This window comes from Chiloscyllium plagiosum, unplaced genomic scaffold (genome assembly GCF_037043375.1).
Source record: "Chiloscyllium plagiosum isolate Xiang-an unplaced genomic scaffold, Cpla_swu_hap1 HiC_scaffold_35, whole genome shotgun sequence".
NCBI lineage: Eukaryota > Metazoa > Chordata > Chondrichthyes > Orectolobiformes > Hemiscylliidae > Chiloscyllium > Chiloscyllium plagiosum.
Window position 1 is genome coordinate 54,227,015 of NW_028270173.1, and position 21,165 is coordinate 54,248,179.

The following is a 21,165-nucleotide window of genomic DNA, read 5'->3' on the forward strand; positions in this document are numbered from 1 at the left end:
GTTAAACCCTGTCAGATTAATTCCCCTCCCCTGCTGACCCTGTCCCACCCTCCTAGTCACTGTTAAACCCTGTCAGATTAATTCTCTCCCCTCCCCACCCTGAAGTGATTGCCTTGTGTCTGTCCATTCCTGACCTTGTGGGTTTCCTGGGCCCCACTGCAGGACATTCCTGGAACCTCATTGCGGGATAACAGGATTCTCCTGTTCCAGTGTGAACATGGACACACAGAATTACAGCTCATTGATCACACCCAGTTCGTTCGGGCCTAAGATCGATATTTTCCTGTAATTCTGTTTCCACAGATTGAGCAACGGATCCCATATCCCCAGGTTTGGATCCTGATTCTTCAAGTGAGACCTTCTCAAGTCGTGTTTCCATCCCGTCTCAGAAATGTGAGCAGTGTCACCGTCAGAGGGATCTTCATAGATGGTTCCTCCCTCACACTTTCTCATCCTCACTGTCTTCAGTGGGTCAGTGATTGACCTGAAATGAAGCAATGTCCTGAACTCCCTCTGAGCGAGTTTCTGTAATGCAGGAAGTGGATCAATTCTGCACTTTTTGTCAACAATTGTTAATGATAATATCTGTATAAACTTTGCAACTGTCTTTTTTGTGTGGACAAAGAATCTCACCATTTCCCTCTTGCTGCTCAGTTTTTATTCTAACCAATATGAAGCTGAACTGATCTATTTTGTACTTTAACCAGTCTGAGCAAACTTGATCTCTTCTATATTGTCCCTTTATTTTCTTATCACAATGACGTATTTATGGTTATAAATATTGATGATAAGTAGGAACAGATTTTTAGCTGCAAATACTGATAATTGTGGTGTGTAAAAATAAATCATTGTTTCTGGTCGATTTGTCCACATTCTTCATGAATGAATTTCACAGGAAAGGTTTAGTTCATTCACTCAGCAGCTTGTGGCTCTTGGAACCAGCAGATGTTGAGCTTCAGTTCAATGTGAACTGGGGGAGTGAAGACCATCCAACTCCCCAACAAGCCTTCCCCAAACTAACCAGGAAGCTCAAAGTGTTTATTGAATGTGTGTTCAGAGTTGGATGGTTGATAATGTCTGGGAGTGTTCATTCCCTGGGAGGAGGTGTGGGGGGGAACGGGGGGTGGGGGTCGGGGGGATAGTGGGGGGGAACACCCTTTTGGAAGGATCTGAATGAGTGTGAAGAGGGGGCCAGGCAGCTGCTGGGAATCAGGAATACTTCACTGACTGGTGACCCAGCAGCTATTGGAGGGAGGAAAGGGCAGGCCCACCAGCTGAATGACCCACACAATCCTTGAGACGTTAACAAGACAGAATTGTAATATGATCTCTGACTTGTCCACACTCTGGGAAATGGGATTTGAACAATTCAGTCATCTCCTTCACCATGTTACACATCAACTGATCGCCCTCGTCACCATGTTGGAGAGTCTTTTACCTTAAAATTTGCAAGGCGGGTCACTTGGTGGAAAATCCAATTTATGTTTAAAAGTCTTATCCAGCTCAAACTGATTTAAATTCCTTTCGCGTCATGTCAAAAGAAATGTGATTAAAAGTCATGTTGATTTCAGAATACTGGAAATGTCAGTTCAATTTTGTTAAGAACAGTAATTAAATAAAATCCATTTTAATACTTAGATAATCAGACTAACACTTCAGACCATTTGGAAAATCAGCTCCATTTCAACATTCCAACTCTCCATTCTGGAAGGTCCTTTCTGCTGGGGGTTGAATCTTCCTGGAAAGATGAGATCACTCCCTTTCCAACATGACCATCCTCCCAGTCACCACCCATTTCAATTCCCCCAACCACTCCCTTTCCAACATGACCATCCTCCCAGTCACCACCCATTTCAATTCCCCCAACCACTCCCTTTCCAACATGACCATCCTCCCAGTCACCACCCATTTCAATTCCCCCAACCGCTCCCTTTCCAACATGACCACCCACCCAGTTCACCGCCCATTTCAATTCCCCCAACCACTCCCTTTCCAACATGACCACCCTCCCAGTCACCACCCATTTCAATTCCCCCAACCACTCCCTTTCCAACATGACCACCCACCCAGTTCACCGCCCATTTCAATTCCCCCAACCACTCCCTTTCCAACATGACCATCCTCCCAGTCACCACCCATTTCAATTCCCCCAACCGCTCCCTTTCCAACATGACCACCCTCCCAGTTCACCACCCATTTCAATTCCCCCAACCACTCCCTTTCCAACATGACCACCCTCCCAGTCACCGCCCATTTCAATTCCCCCAACCACTCCCTTTCCAACATGACTATCCTCCCAGTCACCGCCCATTTCAATTCCCCCAACCACTCCCTTTCCAACATGACCATCCTCCCAGTCACCGCCCATTTCAATTCCCCCAACCACTCCCTTTCCAACATGACCATCCTCCCAGTCACCGCCCATTTCAATTCCCCCAACCACTCCCTTTCCAACTTGACCATCCTTGGCCTCCTCCATTGCCAAAATGAGCTACAGCGCAAATTGGAGGAACAACACCTCATCTTCCACCTGGGCAGACTCCAGCCTGGAGGACTCAGCATTGAGTTCTCCAGATTCAAATAACCTCCCTCTCCATCCTCCGACTATCTTCCCAGCCCCTCCCCTATCTTCCACTGCCCTCTGCCACCTGGATTCATTCCTCCCATTGACCAGCCAGGTCATACCCTCCACCTGTCTTCACCCATCCCCACTTCACCACCCTACCTCCCCCTTTATCTGCAGCTCCCCCCACACCCACCCGCAATCCTGAAGAAGGGTTACACCCAAAACATTGCCCTCTCCACCTCCTGATGCTGCCTGGGTTGCGGTGTTCTTCCAGTCTCCTGGCTGTGGACTTTGGATTCCAGCATCTGCAGTTTTTTCTGTCTCGAACCACATTCCATTACTGCCTTACAAGAACAGGAACAGAAGAAGTTTTGAAATTAGGAACAACAGAGCTTCTCCCAATCGATGTGAAAATTAAACTTGTCCATTGGAACCATTTCCCATTTGCTCGGAGCTTTTCTGATCTCGGGGTTTCTACATCCTGCTGTCAGGAGACCTGGACACAAATCCCATCAGAGTCTCCCAGACTGTGCTGCCTTCCATGTGTAAAAGATCAGGCTGGCTGTATAACAGGCTCTCCCCAAGAGACTCACATTCACCCCAGACACAGAGAGAGAGAGGGAGAGAGAATGGAAAGCTGAATTCTGTACTTACCGGGAGAGACCCGGGAAAAACACAGGGAGATGGAGAAAAGGATCAGCAACATTCTGGGAATCCACTCTCCCTATTCCCAAGGGAGATCAGACACAGACAGGTTTAGTTACTCGCTGCGAAACAGACACAGGGAAAACTGACCTTTCTCCGGTTGGCAGGACACAGGGTGTGGGCTCTCTGTATTTCGGGAGCCCCTCTCCCATGGGGAAGCCTCTCAGGTCGGAGTTGAATGGAGCCCCCTCCCCACCCCCCGCCCCGGAGGGGGTTAGCGGGTGGGTGGGTGGCCTCTCCCAGTAACCTCTACCCGGGGAGGTGTTCAGGAGGCTCCGGGGACCCACACAACCCTGGGGCGAGTCCCTGAGCCCCCATTAAAACCCAGTGGGCTCAGGGAGAATGGTCATGAAGTGGTTCACACAGGGTCTGGGGATCCCAGTCTCGGGAATGGGGGAGAGGATATTCAGTGAAAACCAGTGACTACATTCCCACTGTCACCCACAACATTGCCCACCCGGCAGTGACTCACCCTCCGTGAACCCCTCACTGTCCCAGGCCAAGAACATTGAACTGTACAGTACAGGCCCTTCGGCCCTCGATTTTGTTCCAAACTTTTATCCTACTGTTAACATCAAACTAACCCACATACCCTACATTTTACTATCATCCATGTGCCTATCCAAGAGGTGCTTAAATATCCCTAATGTATCTGACTCTACTCCCACTGCTGGCAGTGATGCACCCATCACTCTCTGAGTAAAGAACCCACCTCTCACATCTCTCCTAAACCTTCCTCCAATCTCCTTAAAATTATGACCCTCCATGATAGCCATTTCCACCCTGGTAAAAAGTCTCTGGCTATTCACTCTATGTCTCTCACCATCTTGTACACACCTATCAAATCACCTCTCATCCTTCTTTGTTCCAATGAGTAAAGCCCTAGCTCCCTCAACCTTTCTTCATAAGACATGCCCTCCAGTCCAGACAGCATCCTGGTAAATCTCCTCTGTACCCTCCCCAGAGCGTCCATATCCTTCTCAGACTGAGGCGATCAGAACTGAACACAATATTCCAAGTATGGTCTAACCAGGGCTTTATGGGGCTGCAGCATAACCTCGTGACTCTTAAACATAATCTCTAATAATGAAAGCGAACACACCATGTGCCTTCTTTACAATCCTAACAACTTGGTTGGCAATTTCAAGGGATCTATGGACGTGGAATACCTCATCAACATTCCTGATGAAGAGCTTATGCTCGAAACATTGACTCTCCTGCTCCTCGGATGCTGCCTGACTGGCTGTGCTTTTCCAGCACCACACTTTTTGACTCTGATCTCCAGCATCGGCAGACCTCACATTCTCCCTCTCAGTAGTAAAGATTGAAGCAAAGTATCAATTCAGGACATCCCCTATATTCTCCAACTCCAGCCACAAATTCCCTCCACTTTCCCTGATCAGCTGTACCCTCACTCTGGCCATGCTCTTGTTCCTCACATGAGTGTTACTGCAGTAACAGCCAGGATTGTGGGCATCAGCCTTGTCTCCTGCTTTTGGACTCTCTCCACTACTCTGAATCAAAATAATGGAATGATGAGGGTGGGAGACGTGAATTGCAAAGGGTGGATGAGGGAACCTTGCTCAGAGGGTTAATGGTGGATCAGCAATGATTCACATCTAAAGTCGTGTACATGAGTTACAACAATTATTCATTCCCATCTTGTCCAGCAGTAATAGAGGAAACTGGCTCAACACAAGGAATTAGGGATAGTGTCAGATACAAAGAGGAGACATGGCAAACTGCCAGAAAATGCAGCCTGAGGGTTAGGAGCATTTTAGAATTTAACAAACGAAAACAAAAACTTTATTCAAGAGGGGAAAAGCAGAGTACAAGGTTAAAATAGTCAGCAGCATGGAAACTGACTATAAAAACTTATATCAATGAGTGAAGAGAATAAAAAAGCCAGGGGAATTATAATGGGGAACAGAGAAATGGCAAAAGAATTTAACACAAACTTTGGTCCTGTCTCAACTAAACAGGGATTATTTCTGCTCTGCTTTGACAGAACCGAAGTTTGTGTTCAAAAGCAGTCAGAAAATGGTGCAGGTCATTCTGCTTTAATGCACGTTTTGTTAATGCAAATTCACTATAAAGCAATTGATGGATTGCAGACACTGATTTGAAAGCACAAACCTTTAAAGCCTATATTGGTTCTCATGTGATTTCAGTCCCATTAGATTAAATGGTGCTGCTATTACGCAATTTTTTTCTGACACGGGATTGCACAGGAATTTAACTATCACGTTGTAGCAGAACTGACTGTACTGGCAAAATAATGTTGCTAAAAGTTGACAAATCACCAGAGCTTGATAATCTACATCCGAGAGTACTAAAGAAAATGGCCCTGGCAGTGTTGGATGTGTTGGTTCATCTTCCAAAATTCTGTACTCTGTGGATTGGAGGGTGTCAAATATAACATCATGGTTTAAAAAGGGAGGAAGAGACAAATAGAATGTCAGCATTTATTGCTGAAGAAATAGTGTAGAAAGGTAGGGATGTGTTGCTGGAATTATGCAAAGCATTAGTGAGACTGTACCTGGACTCAAAGACAGTGAGTGGTGAGTGTTGAGTTCTCTGTTTGCATTCAGTTGGTTTAAATAAAGTGTGTCTTGTGGAAGAATGGCACTTTCAGTGGCTGGGAATTTCCTGGGTGTGGATGGAGTCACTTGGGGTGGTTTATAGAAGGTGAATAAGGCCCAGCGTTCAGAATTGGCAGACAAGCTGAAGTTGAGGTTCCCTGTGCCTGTGAGGAAAGGAGAAAGGGAATTGCAGTGGAACAAAGAACAAACAAATTCAAACAGCTTGACTATGAAAAGGAAATGAAAGCATTTGCATAACAATTAAAAGCCGATGAAATGGATAACGAGGAAGATTTTGAACTTCAGAGTTTGGAAAAAAGGCAAGTTGATTCCAAGTGATGGTGGCAAAGGTAAAAGGGGGGAGTAGTGATGAGGACAATGGTGAACAGCAACCATCATAGCCAAAGGCCTGGTAGGAATCTGTTTAAATATGTCCAAGTGTTACCAAAGTTAGACAGGAAAGCCATAAAAGACTTCTTTGTTTCATTTTAAAAAGTGGCTAAACAAATTAAATGGCTTGTGACCCTGTGGGTATTGTTGATTCAAACAAAGTTGGTAGGTAGGGCAAGTGAAGTGTTTGCATCACAAACAGTGGAGGTATCTGGGGAGTATGACAAGATGGGTGGTTAGCACTGCTGCCTCACAGAGCCAGGGACCCGGGTTCGATTCCAACCACGGGCAACTGTCTGTGTGGAGTTTGCATATTCTCCCCATGTCTGTGTGGGTTTCCTCTGGGAGCTCCGGTTTCCTCCCACAGTCCAAAGATGTGCAGGTTAGGGGAATTGGCCATGCTGAATTGCCCATAGTGTTCAAGGATGTGTAGGCTAGGTACATTAGTCAGGGTGAATGTAGAGGAATATGGTAAGGGAAAGAGTCTGGGTGGGTTACTCTTCAGTGGGTTGGTGTGGACTTGTTGGGCCCAATGGCCTGTCCGGGAAGAAAGTGAGGACTGCAGATGCTGGAGATCAGAGCTGAAAATGTGTTGCTGGAAAAGCGCAGCAGGTCAGGCAGCATCCAAGGAGCAGGAGAATCGACGTTTCGGGCATGAGCCCTTCTTCAGGAATGAGGAAAGTGTGTCCAGCAGGCTAAGATAAAAGGTAGGGAGGAGGGACTTGGGGGAGGGGCGTTGGAAATGCGATAGGTGGAAGGAGGTCAGGGTGAGGGGGATAGGCCGGAGTGGGGGTGGGGGCAGAGAGGCCAGGAAGAAGATTGCAGGTTAGGAAGCCGGTGCTGAGTTCGAGGGATTTGACTGAGACAAGGTTGGGGGGAAGGGAAATGAGGAAACTGGAGAAATCTGAGTTCCTGGCCTCATAATCTGTAAAAGAGGGTGTGCAGAGTGGTGGAACTCAGCAACTTCAAGTGGCGAAATAAAATAAATCCCTAACACTCACTTTAAAATCAACAAGTAACCATTTATTTATCTAACTCTAACAGTGAACAAATTAACTTAACTATGTACAAACAGAATAAATTCCTACTAACTGCTAACTATTCCCAAATACACCAAGATTCTAATGGTATGCTGGTCCAATAAATGCCACTCCCACATACATAAAAAAAGAATTTAGTCTCTTGAAATTACTGCCAGGTTATGTGTCTTCTGGAATATTGTGTGCCTTCTCTGTCAATCCTTCAGTCAGGAATATTAACTCGTTGTGCCGTTAGAATCATTTTTATGTTGATGGTACTTTCTCTAAGACATAGATGAGGCTGTGAGAGCCAATGATTCTCTCTTGAGAACTGAGGGCTGTTGGCTCTGCTGGAGGGCAGTTCGCTCTGAGGTCTTTATCCAACTGGCCCCTAGCTTTATCCCCTTGATGACACATCAAAACTTCACACAATAGGATTGGTCCCATGTTGTCAAAATCATCAGACTTAAATTTAATAGATTTTTGGTATCTAAGTACCTGGTTCAAATTAATTAGCTAAATTCAAAAGCCTATTGTATTGAAAAAATGTCTGCTAACTGTATCGCCTTTTGATATAATGTTTTAGTTTGGGTGCTCTCTGTGTACCTGCAAACATTCAAGCTGCTGTTCACAGGCATCCATTTTAAATGTCTAACCACAGAAAAAGCACATGATCTTTTAAAGGGACCACACAATGCTTCCACCTTCCGCTCCTAGCATTTTACAAACACTAAATTCTAACTTCCTGCCTTCAAATCCACAAGTAATCTTCCCAACTTTGCAACATTTGTGTGAGTAAAGTTTCCTCATGTTTACCAAGAGGAGCAGGAAAAGAAATTAAGGTTTTAAGAAATATGGGAGCAAGTCAATCTTTGATAGTGAGAGATAAAGAGATATGTAATTGGAAGGAGTATTGCCAGAATACATGGTAATATGGTAACCATGGAGTCCATAGTGAGAAACATAGTGTTCCATCATGTCAGGCTAAGTTAGAGGGTCTGATGAAATGTAGTGGTTGGAGTAATAGAGAAATTCTTGGTTCCAGAAACTGTTTATCCTGGAATTATTCCTGAATGTGTGATAACAAGTTCACAAAGCCACAGGTTGAACAGAAGGAGAAATCAAAGAGAAAAGATAAGGAAGTTTAAATTCAATTATCAGTAACGTTGTTGAGAAAAAGCAAGAACAGTTGGAGAACAAACTGGATGTTTTCTAGTTCAGAGACGTTAGCTAAATTACAATAGAAAGATGAAAAGATAAAGCAGTTGTATCAAAAAATGATTCTGCTATCCCAGACTGTCAGTATCTTATAATGAAGTGTTGATGAGGAAATGGAGACCATCACGTTCCAAGTGGGTGAAAAATGGGCAGAAGCTCATCAAGTTGTATAACTGGTGAGTGATATAAAGGAGGTGTTGTGGGTAGCACCATGAGAGTTACCAGTAGGAGGTCATTTGGAAATAAGGAAAACTCAAGCCAAAAAATAAGTTTATCTTTATTGGCCTGGACTGCAGAAAGATGTTGTTGCATTTTGCCAGACATGTCAGACACGTCAGATAATTGGAAAACGTCAGGCAGTGGTAAAATCAGCATTTGATAAATCTTTAACAAAAGTCTTAATTAATTGCATTGGACCCAACCCTAAAACAAAAAGTGAGAGTCAGTATTTGTTGACCATAATGGATGTGTCTAAGAGATTTCTACAGATGCCATTCCATCTACAATATTATGGCTAAAAGGAGTGTTGAAGAATTATTCAATTTTTAGGCAGCACGGTGGCTCAGTGGTTAGCAGTGTTGCCTCACAGCTCAGGGACCTGGGTTCGATTCCAACCTTGGGAGACTGTCTGTGTGGAGTTTGCATATTCTCCCCGTACCTGTGTGGGTTTCCTCCAGGTGCTCTGGTTTCCTCCCACAATCTAAAGATGGGCTGGTTCGGTGAATTGGCCATGCTAAATTGCCCATTGTGTCCAGAGATGTGTAGGTTAGGTGCATTAACTCAGGGCAAATATCAGGCAGGGGGAGTGAGTCTGGGTGAAACTCTTTGCAGGGTCAGTGTGGACTTGTTAGGCCGAAGGGCCTGTTTCCACACTGCAGGGATTCTATGATTTTTTTACCCCTAGATACAGACAACCAGGAGAAATGCAACTGGAATAAGGCTCAAACTTTACATCAAAGTTATTCAAGGAAATTATGAACAGCTGAGGAGTCAAAACAGTTTAAATCAATTGCATAACATCCAGAATCACGGGAAGCATTAGAGCAGTGACATCAAACTGTAAAAACTATATTGAGGGCCGACAGTCAAGACTATCCGGAGGATTGTGTTCAGAACCCGACCAAAGCCCCTCAAAATATTCAGAAGATAGTCTCGACCCTAACTTTTAATTATTTTAAAGCTCAACATGAGGTGCTGCATTCCAGATGCAATTTGATTGGTCAAACTACCGGATTTAAAGCAGAACACACTTTAGAGTCATAGGTGTACAGCATGGAAACAGACCCTTCAGTCCAACCCGTCCATCCGACCACATATCTCAACCCAATCTAGCCCCACCTGCCAGCACCCGGCCCCTATCCCTCCAAACCCTTCCTATTCATATACCCATCCAAATGCCTCTTAAATGTTGCAATTGTACCAGCCTCCACCACATCCTCTGGCAGCTCATTCCATGCACATACCACCCTGTATGTGTTTCCCCTCTCACCCTAAACCTATGCACTCTAGTTCTGGGCTCCCCGACCCCAGGGAAAAGACTTTGTCTATTTATCCTATCCATGCCCCTCATAATTTTGTAAATCTCTATAAAGTCACCCCTCAACCTCTAACACTCATGGAAAACAGCCCCAGACTGTTAAGCCACTCCCTGTAGCTCAGATCCTCCAACCCTGGCAACATCCTTGTAAATCTTTTCTGAACCCTTTTAAGTTTCACAACATCTTTCCGATAGGAAGGAGACCAGAGTTGCACGCAACCTCCCAACAGTGGCCTAACATTGGTATATCCTGTACAGCCGCAACATGACCTCCCAACTCCTGTACTCAATACTCTGACCAATAAAGGAAAACATACCAAACACCTTCTTCAATATCTTATCTACGTGCAACTCCACTTTCAAGGAGGTATGAACCTGCACTCCAAGGTCTCTTTGTTCAGCAACACTCCCTAGGACCTTACCATTAAGTGTATAAGTCCTGCTAAGATTTGCTTTCCCAAAATGCAGCACCTCACATTTATCTGAATCAAACTTCACCTGCCACTTCTCAGCCCATTGGCCCATCTGGTCCGGACCCTGTTGTAATCTGAGGTAACCCTCTTCGCTGTCCACTACGTCTCCACTTTTGGTGTCATCTGCAAACTTACTAACTGTACCTCTTATGCTCGCAACCAAATCATTTATGTAAATGACAAAAAGTAGAAGGCCCAGCACGGATCCTTGTGGCACTCCACTGGTCACAGGCCTCCAGTCTGAAAAACAACTCTCCACCACAACACTCTGTCTTCTACCTTTGAGCCAGTTCTGTATCCAAATGGCTTTTTCTCCCTGTATTCCATGAGATCTAACCTTACTAATCAGTCTCCCATGGGGAACCTTGTTGAATGCCTTATTGAAGTCCACATAGATCACATCTACTACTCTGCCCTCATCAATCCTTTTTGTTACTTCTTCAAAAAACTCAATCAAGTTTGTGAGACATGGTTTCCCACGCACAAAGCTATGTTGACTATCCCGAATCAATCCTTGCCTTTCCAAATACATGTACATCCTGTTCCTCAGGATTCCCTCCAACAACTTGTCCACCACCGAGGTCAGGCTCATCAGTCTATAGTTCCCTGGTTTGTCTTTACCGCCCTTCTTAAACAGTGGCACCACGTTTGCCAACCTCCAGGCTTCCGGCACCTCACCTATGACTATCGATGATACAAATAAAGCCCAGCAATCACTTCTCTAGCTTCCCACAGAGTTGTTGGGTACACCTGATCAGGTCCTGGGGAGTTATCCACCTTTAACCATTTCAAGACATGATATTCATCAACTTTCGTTAAAATACAACCAATTCACTTAATTCTATTGGAAAACATAACAGAATAATTGAAGCAGTAACTATTTCTAATTAACTGTTCCAATAGAGTAATATCCCATAAATACACCCTTGGCAAAATGTAAATTCAGAAAACAGACTGTCTCACATCCAACTGCAATAACAGGAAGAGAACCCCCAGCTTTTGGCTGTAACTGAGAGAGGGACAAATAGATTCCACGTCATCAAGACCCAACAGCTTGACCCCACAGGGTCATTCAGGCTGCTTCTATTATTCCAACTTATAAAAACCCCAAGGCCTCACAAGCTGTTTGCTCCCATGGTTCAGCTGGACGGTTCAGTACCTCTGCCTTAAAATCTCTCTTCAATAAAAACTAGGGTAAAATCCATCACTTAATGCCACAGTAGCATCACAACTGGGAGAACAAAATTGTATTTGTATATTTTTTTCAATTTGGGATGTACCTAATAAATCAGCTAAATTTGAATTTGTATTCGGACATGAGGTGGGGGGAAAATTTAAATTAATTCAGGAAGTATTGAAGAGTCAAGAGTTCAGAGACGAAATATTTGGACTACATGATAAATATTAGGGAGAAATTATACAGAGTGGGTGAGTTGGCTGGACAGTGTGTAAACCCAGCACACCACGTGGTGATTCAGGAAGCAAACAGGTGCTCAGACATGTGTAGTTACTGTCAGTGGGAGGTGAACATTAAAAGGCAAGGGTTAGTTGGCTTTATTGAATCGAAAGGAAATTGAGTGAGGGGAATTATTTGATAAGAACGTCAGGTAGAAAGGAAACCGGGTGTGAATTTGCTCAGAAGGTGTTTGAGAAGAAAGAAAAGTGAGATGAGAATGGATACTTGTTACAACTCAGAGGGAAGACCCAAATCCAAATGAGTCTGAATTTGATTTTCCTCAAATTAAATTGGACAATGAGGAAATTTGCACTAAATTACTGAGTTCCCATCCAGAGGAAAATCAAACTGACCTGAAAGTCTGATTGCAATCACATAAAGGTATAGCTGTATGTGAGAATAAGCCGGGAAGTAGTCAAGTAATTACTCTTGATGGAGATATATATAAATGCTTTTCCAATGAAGAAACATTCTTGTAGACTTAATATTCTCAAATTTGTAAAAGTTCCAAAAGAGTTTGAAAACATGCTCAGCGATGACATAATTGAATGAGTTGCAGTGAATGGAGCTCACGCATAGTGATGGTCCCAAAACCAGATGGTACCCAACAATTTTGTGTGGACTATCGAAAATACAACGCAGTGATGGAACCTGCTTTGTACCCTATGCCAAGATTGAAAGATTACATTGAGAAGGTGGGACAGCTTGAACTACTCAGAGGATATGGGCAGGTGACTTTAACTGAAAGGTTGAAGGCAATTTTGGCTTATATGACAGCGAGCAGCCTTTACCAGTTCAAAGTTATGTCTTTTGACATGAAAAATACCATATTTCGAAGACTAACTAAGAAGGCCATTTTGGGATTGTTCAGTTGTGTGGTGAACGTGGATGATCTTGATTTGGAGATGCCGGTGTTGGACTGGGGTGGACAAAGTTAAAAATCACACAACACCAGGTTATAGTCCAACAGGTTTAATTGGACGCACACTCGCTTTCGGAGCGACGCTCCTTCATCAGGTAATGGATGATCTTGTCATTTTCTGACACATGTGGAAGGATCATTTGGAGTATCTCTCAGAATTATTTAATCAACTTCCGAAGGCGTGTTTGGTGTTAAACCTGGTGAACAGTGAGTTCACAAAATTCCAAGTCATGTTCTTCCGGCATATCATTGGACAGATGGCCCCATAAGCTGTGAAAGGAAAGGGTAATGGGGAGGTTTCCACACAGTCGACAAAAAGAGGGCTGAGGAGTAGCAGATGGAGTTTAATTCAGATAAATGTGAGGTACTGCATTTTGAGAAAGCAAATCTTAGCAGGATGTATACACTGAATGGTAAGGTCCCAGAGAGTGTTGCTGAACAAAGAGACCTTGGAGTGCAGGTTCATAGCTTCTTGAAAGTGGAGTCACAGGTAGATAGGATAGTAAAGAAGGCGTTTGGTATGTTTTCCTTTATTGGTCAGAGTATTGAGTATCGGACTTGAGAGATCATGTTGTGGCTGTACAGGACCTTGGTTTGGCCACTTTTTGAATATTGCATGCAATTCTGGTCTCCTTCCTTTTGGAAAGGTGCTGTGAAACCTGAAAGGGTTCAGAAAGGATTGACAAGGATGTTGCCAGGATTTGAGCTATAGGGAGTGATTGAATAAGCTGGGGCTGTTTTCCTTGGAGTATTGGAGGCTGAGCGGTGACCTTTTAGAGGTTTACAAAATCGTGAAGAGCATGGATAGAGAAAAGGTCTTTTCCCTGAGGTGGAGGAGTCCACAACTAGAGGGCATAGGTTTAGGGTGAGAGGGGAAAGATATAAAAGAGACCTAAAGGCCAACGTTTTCACACAGAGGGTGGTACGTGTATGGAATGAGCTGCCAGAGGAAGTGGTGGAGACTGGTACAATTACAACATTTAAAAGGCATCTGCAAGGGTATATGAATACGAAGAGTTTGGAGGGATATGGGCTGGGTGCTGGCAGGTAGGACTGGATTTGGTTGGGATATCTGGTTGGGTGGACCAAAGTGTCTATTTCCATGTTGTACATCTCTATAACTCCATGACTCTAGAATTGTTTTTTTTATCAAAGTTTGAATTTTAGCAGCATGGTTACTCCACTGACTGAGCTGTAGAAGACGTGCAGATAATGTCAGTGATAAATATGTATCATAAACCAGTTAAAAGCCTGAAACAGCGCCCAATTATGCAAAACCACATGATGTGGCTACTGATGTAAGCGATGTGGGTGTCATTATTGTACTCTTACAAGAAGTCAACGAGAGGATAGAAAGACCGACAAGATATTTTTCATGAAATTTGAAAGTACATCAAGAAAGAATCCATCATTGAGAAAGAAACCTTGAGTTTGGTGTTGGTGATGCAACAATTTCATGTTGATGTTGCCACTCATGTATCTGAGGTGATTATGTACGCTGATAACAACCCCTTGGTGTTTTTGGGAAAAATTAAAGAAACAAATGCCAGACTATTTCGATGGAGTTTATTGTTACAACCATTCAATTTAAAAATGAACCATCTGGCAGGATGAGAGAATGTCATTGCTGACACTTTGTAACAGCTTTGCTGAAGGAAGCTGATGGTGTTCTGTGGTGGAAGGAGCGGACTGAAATGGATTGGAGCATGGAATGGTTACGTGATTAGATTTAATACAGTGCATGTACAATGTAGAGTGCTAACAGAGTGAGACCGAAAGCTTTGAAAATGAAGCCATCTTTGCACAATGATGGTATATTTATTTTAAAGGGATAGGTGTGTCAATACAGTACCTTTCAAAGATGGATTCTGTCCTGATTCTCGTGTCTGAGGGGTATTGTTACTCTGATACCGAGCTGTCTGTTCCAAGCAGCTGGTTTGTATTTTTTAAGTTACGGCAAAAGAATCATGAGTGAGTGGAGCCATGTTTGAGTTTGAGTTTTACTTCGCTGCTGGAAGACAATCATACGTTTCTCAACCCAATTCTCCTGTGTAGATTAAAGACCTGTGGTGGACCAATCAAATCACATTTGGACCCCTGCATCTTACACTTGCCTTTAATAAAGTACAAGGTGGGGACTAGGCTTTCTCCTTGATGTATTTTGAGAAGGTCTAGTCCATAACATTCTGCCCAACATCCTGACTTTCACTCAGAGGCCTGTACACAACTCCCTTCTGGGGATTTTCCCTTTTGTGGTTCCTCAACTCCATCCACTCGGATTCTCGACCTTCTGACTCGACATCACTTCCTGCTGTTGATTACATTTCATTTCTCACAAACAAGACAAACTTGCTCCGTCTGCCTGTCCTTTTGATCAGATGTAGATCTTGGATATTTAGCTCCCAGGCCTGGTTCCCTTACAGCTACTTCTTTCTGATCCCCACAATATCGTAGCTGCCAGTTTCAATCGGTGATACAACCTCAACTCTCACATTCTGCTTTTATTTTCCCAGACTCGAACTTCTCTACTCCAACTCCCTTCAGGAGTCATAGATTAGATTACTTACAGTGTGGAAACAGGCCCTTCGGCCCAACAAGTCCACACCGACCTGCCGAAGCGCAACCCACCCATACATTTACCCCTTACCTAACACTATGGACAATTCAGCATGGCCAATTCACCTGGCCTGCACATCTTTGGACTGTGGGAGGAAACCGGAGCACCCGGAGGAAACCCATGCAGACGCAGGGAGAACGTGCAAACTCCACACAGTCAGTCGCCTGAGGCGGGAATTGAACCCAGGTCTCTGGTGCTGTGAGGCAGCAGTGCTAACCACTGTTCCACCATGCCACCCATGAGTCAGGAAGTGACATTTTGACTGTTCCTTTCATTGAGAACCATCTCGTTCTCTTCATGTCCCTGTCCCACCCTTCCAGTCACTGTTAAACCCTGTCAGACTAATTTCCCCACCCCTCCTGACTCTGTCCCACCCTTCCCAGATACTGATACACCCTGTCAGACTCATTCCCCTCCCCCCTGACCCTGTCCCACCCTCCCAGACACCATTAAACCCTGTCAGACTGATTCCACTCCCATCCCCACCCTGAAGTGATTGCCTTGTGTCTGTCTGTGCCTGACCTCAGGGTTTTCTGGCCCCAACTGAAGGACATTACCGGAGCCTCATTGAGGAATAACAGGATTCTCCTGTTGAAGCTCGAACATGGACATCATTGTCCATCCTTCCATATTAAAGCCGACACACAGACGTACAGCTCATTGCTCACACCCAGTTCTTTCAGGATTGAGATAAATTTTTCTTGGGAATGTGCTTCCACAAATTGAACAATGGATCCCAGATCCACCAGGTCAGAATCCTGATTCTTCAGGTGAGACTTTCCCCAGGAGTGACTCAATCCAATGTCAGCAAGGTGATGGCTCTCACAGTTGAAGGGATCTTCAGGGCTGGTTTCTCTCACCCTTTCTCATCTTCAACAACTTGTTCCCAATGACAGACATCTGTGTTGCTTTGTGTCAGAGTCACTTTTAAACAGACATTATAATCTTACTGTTCACTCAGAAATTACCCAGAAAAGACCATCTTCAGGATTGGATCCTCAGACACTGGAACCACATGAGCTGAACATTGTCACCGTGATTCATGGTCAGAGCATCGATAGCTGGCAGCTCAGTTTTTAATTGGATTTTAGTGTCAGGATCTTGTTTAACCACCTGATCTCCATTGGCAGTGTGAGGTAGCTCAGGGGAAAGTGATTCCAGATCATAATGTGGTTTGAATACATGATCCACATTTCACAGACAGAGAGCAGGATCCTGTCAGTAGCTGGATTGCATAGAGTGAGAGAGAAAAGGCAGATAATGAAAGGGAGATGGACAGATATAGATACAGCGTTACATATGTCAGTGTGCACTCATACACAGTTCACTCAAGAGTGTAGAGAGATGTATACATACGGGTATAGATACATTGAGAGATATTAGATTAGATTAGATTCCCTACAGTGTGGAAACAGGCCCTTCGGCCCAACAATTCCACACTGACCCGCCGAAGCGTAACCCACCCAGACCCATTCTCCTACATTTACCCCTTTGCCTAACACTACGGGCAATTTAGCGTGGCCAATTCACCTGACCTGCACATTTTTGGATTGTGGGAGGAAACCGGAGTACCCGGAGGAAACCCACGCAGACACAGGGAGAATGTGCAAACTCCACACAGAGAGTCGCCTGAGGCAGGAAATGAACCTGGGTCTCTGGCGCTGCGAGGCAGCAATGCTAACCACCATGCCACCATGCCGCCCACAACATATATCCGTTGGTACCCACACACAACATACTGATGGACAGAGAGAGACATACACACACAGATATAGATACAGTGTTAGATAAAGATACCCAGTGATGGTTCATTATCTGGATGGCGTTGGTCCTTCATTGTGCAATGATGGAGATGTTAGGAAGGTAAAATTCCAGTCTACCACAGAGTGGTACCCAGACCTCATTAACCTTGAGCTCTTCAAGAACACTTCCACGGCTGTTTAAAGGGATTGACACCATGAACCATCAGACACGTAGGCTAAGATGGATCCTCCCCACAGCTCCTCCAGTTCCATCTGGCAGATTAAATATGACCATCCTCTTTCCTGGTTGGAATCTCCAGGACCTGGTTGGTCAAGTGGTTAGTTGAGGGAAACCACATGAGAAGCTAATGTGAACAGACTCTTGTTTTAAACAGGACTGAGTTTACTTCATGGTAACAGCTCGGTCCAGGATACACTGGCGTGGGGGGTGGGGGGGACATTGTTTTAAGGACGATGCTGGGTCCCACCACTTCAACATCTAAATCTGATCTCTTCACCCAAGTCCATGTGACATCATCATATTGGGCAGTGCTTCATATACTCCTCAGCATTAACCCATTCAGCACCGAACCCCATCCAGTAATAATATGTGAGACCCAGAATGGGGCATTTCGTGTAAGGGGATTTCAAGTTCCAAACTTTTTGAGAGATTGTGGGAGTCAGAGTTCCACAGAAACTCTTTAGGGATACAGAAGGAAACCACACACAAAACCGATCAGGACTGAGAGTCCCATAGACGCTGAATGAGGCAAGGTCTTTGTCTGTAGCCCTCCCACCACACTACAGGAAGAGATTGATGACCTTATAAAACTCTTTGAGGGAGCTGTCTGATTAACGTGATGTGTATATTGTAAAATATAACCGACAATTATAAATGTAGTGAGGCAGCTCAGAGAGCCACAGACTGCACTGAAAGGATGTGACCGCCTTTGCACTTTGTGTCATGCAAATTGGATCCAATGTGGAATTTTATTTACAAGTTTTAGAAAGTAGATATGCAAATTGGAAAACAATATTTTCCTATTATATCACTAAGCTGACTATAAATGCTGATAATTGTGGTTAGTCGTCAATAAATAATTGTTTGTTGTTGATTGAATTCATTGCTAATAATTTCACGAGATTTTCACTCACCACCTTGTGGGTCCTCGTATCAGCAGTTGTTGAGGGTCAGTTCAATGTGATCTGGGAGAGGTAAGGCCATTCATGGGTCACAGGTCAGTATCAGTCACTGCTAACCCTCGGCCGGCTGGGAATCCCATGGACCCTGGTGTTCTTCCTGGTACTGAGTCTAATTCAGGACACAGTCACAGGGGAGACACTCAGACCCTGGGGGAGGGAGGGGAGTGCAGAGAGAGAAATGAAGAGTGTGGTGTGGGGTCTTCATGGAGTGTATTAATAACAGAGAGTGGTGTGGGACGTTTAGTTCCAGTGGATCCAGTATGAGAGTTGATGGTGAGAGTCTGGTACAGAGAATCCAACATGGAGATTCAGCTGGTTCCCTGCAGTCATGGGAGAACCCATCTCCCCAGTGATCTTCATGGAGCATTCCATGTGCTGGAGGCAGACCCACAATGTCATTAGGGAGGGAGGGAATTCCAAGATTTGGAGCCAGTGACAGTGAAGGAATGGATGGTCAGGATGGTGAGTGGCTTTGAGGGAACTTGCAGATGATGGTGTTCTTCGGTGAAGCTACAGAACAGGACGAGGTGTGCAGAAACAACAGGAGCAGCAGAGACAGAGCTCAGTGATTCCACAACCAACAGATCAGATCTGCTGTCCTACCACATCCAGTCATGATCATTCAACAACTCAATGTAGGAGGAGGAGGCTCCACTTGGGTTGCTGGATTCCTGCTCCAGGGACAATCCCGATGTACCATCACCTCCCCCAGTTGGAAGGACTGAGCCATATGTTTACGGTGAGAGGGGGATCCCAGGATCCTAGTGCTGTCCTGATGCTCCTTGAGCTGGTGGGGGAGGCCTCTTCTCAGCCCCAGCCTTACTGGCTCAGAGCCTGAACCTCAGCCTGGCTGTGCTGGAGCTTCCCCGTCACTGGGACCGGGTCATCATTTAGCACTTGTTCCATTTTTCTGCTTCTGCAGCTTCACATCAAACAATGGATCAAATTTCTCAACAGATTGGGTGCAGTCTCCAAAGATTGTTGTATTACTGGTTTTTCCAGTTTGTAAACAGAAGCTGTTTCCCCTCAGAGTGTTTAATTCCCAGTCCCTGATTGGAATAGGGACAGTGTATTCCCAGAATGTTGTGATCCTTTCCTTTACCTCCCTGTGTTTTCCCTGAGTCCCTCCCGATAAGTACAGAATTCAGCTTTCCATTCTGTCTCTGGGAACTGGGAGATTAAAGGCCATTCATGAGTCATAGAATCCCTACAGTGTGGAAACAGGCTATTCGGCCCATTGAGTCAACACCGACCCTCTCAAGACTTTCCCATCCAGACTCACCACTGTATTCCATCCCGTAACCCTGCATTTTCCACAGCTAATCCACATGCACATCCCTGGACACTGGGCAATTGAGCATGACCAATCCACCCAAGGTGCACCTGATCGACTGCGGCAGGAAACTGGAGCACCCGGAGGAACCCCATGCAGACTCAGGGAAACTCCACACAGACAGTCACCCAAGGCTGGAATCAAACTCAGGTCCCTGGTGCTGTGAGGCAGAAGTGCTAACCACTGAGGTATGGTGTCACCCTGGGTCATGGGTCACAGGTCAGTATCAATCACTGCTAACCCTCGGCTCGCTGGGAATCCCATGGACCCTGTTGTTCTTCCTGGTACTGAGTCTAATTCAGGACACAGTCACAGGGGAGACACTCAGGCCCTGGGGGGGGGAGAGTGTGGAAGGGGGGAGTGCAGAGAGAGAAACACCCAGGCTCACCCCCAGGGTCAAGGTTCTGGGTCATGTATCAAGGAGAATTGGGCTATTCTACCAGGAAAGGAAGCACCTGATGGGATTTATAAAACATTAAACAGTCTGGAAAAGGGAAATCTGAGATTGGTTTTAAACTAAACCGAGAGATTCAGAACAGGAGGACACAGTTACAGTGAGAGAAATTCTTCACCTAGTCAGTGATCAATGAGCTAAACCTGACAGAGAGTTTAATGTGAGGGAACATGGAGTGGATTAATTGCAGAGAGTCAGGTTGGCCTGTGGGCTATTGTGAAAAGGAGTTATAACAGAGTTATATGCGTCATATAATCACAGAGAATCCGGTATGGGGTTTGGTGGGAAGAGTCGGCTAGAGAGAGCAAACTGTGGGGGTGAGGGGTGGGGGGGGGATTGATGGTGAGAGTCAGGTACAGAGAACCCAGTGTGGGGGGAGGGGGGCGGTTTACAGCCCATTCACTGCACCCTGCTCCTACAATAACCATCATATGGGAACACATTTCCCCATTAAACCTCATGGCACACCCCCAAGCCCCTCCCCTCCTGTGGGATGTGAACAGATCGAGCAGATGAAGACTGTGTGTCCATGAGGTACTGTGGGTCATCAACACCAGCAGAACTGCCATCCAATACAAACTGTAACCTCATGGCTCAACCCAACCCCCAGTCTCTCATTACCACCAAGCCAGGGGACCAACCCCGGTTCAATGAGGAATGTGGGAGGGATCACAGGAGCAGGACCAAGGAGAGATGAAAAGTGATGTCTTTTTTATTCACTGGAGAGACGTGGGAATCACTGGCTGCTGGAATTTATTTCCCATCCCAAACGCTCCTTGCGAAGGTGGGGGTGAGCTACCGTCCTGAACAGCAGTAGCTCATGTGGTGGTGGGAGGGAATTCCAGGATTTTGACCCAGTGACAGTGAAGGAAGTGCAATATACTTCCAAGTCAGGATGGTGAATGGCTTGGAGGGGAACTTGTAAGTGATGGTATTGGTCAGTGAAGT

At 45.2% G+C, this 21,165-nt stretch overlaps 1 protein-coding gene across 1 annotated transcript in view; it reads right to left on the bottom strand.

The window, feature by feature from the left end:
- LOC148140922 (uncharacterized) overlaps window positions 1–21,165 on the bottom strand; it is a 245,778-nt gene that overhangs the window by 155,209 nt on the left and 69,404 nt on the right. The window lies entirely within an intron of this gene.